Source organism: Frankliniella occidentalis, unplaced genomic scaffold (genome assembly GCF_000697945.3).
Source record: "Frankliniella occidentalis isolate FOCC.00 unplaced genomic scaffold, Focc_3.1 Scaffold71, whole genome shotgun sequence".
Lineage (NCBI taxonomy): Eukaryota > Metazoa > Arthropoda > Insecta > Thysanoptera > Thripidae > Frankliniella > Frankliniella occidentalis.
In genome coordinates, this window is record NW_026267201.1 from 484,070 (window position 1) to 484,574 (window position 505).

Consider the following 505-nt stretch of genomic DNA (forward strand, 5'->3'; position numbering starts at 1 on the left):
ACCCCCCCCCCCGACCGCCCGTTTAATCACTCGAGTTTTTAGCGGACCGGCTGCCGGACCGAGCGCCTGACCGGTCCACTCGGACCGGGCCCGGCGACCGCCCGCTACTTCACGACCGAACCTCGTGCCGCCGCGTAACAGTTGTAATAGTGCTAATGATAATTTATCCGTAATGATGACGGGGAGCGTCGCGGTGCCTCACCCCCCCCCCCCTCTCCCGGTCGCCTCTCGAAGGTGCCCCCCTGGTTGCCGAGCAGCCCGGCAGCCCAGCCCGCACAGCGTAAGAGAACGCAACATGACCCACTGACTTGCACCTCGCTCTGCCCCGTGCGTCCAAGTCTCCAGACCGAGCGCGAGCGGGGAGACCCGCGCGGCGTCGTGGCGTGGCGTTGTGGATGCTGTCATGCTGTCTGCCGCTCTCTGAGATTGACTGGTGTCTTGTCTGCCGCGGAAATCAATTGCGGTCGCTGGGCAGGCGGGGCGGGGCGTGGCGGGGCGTGGCGGG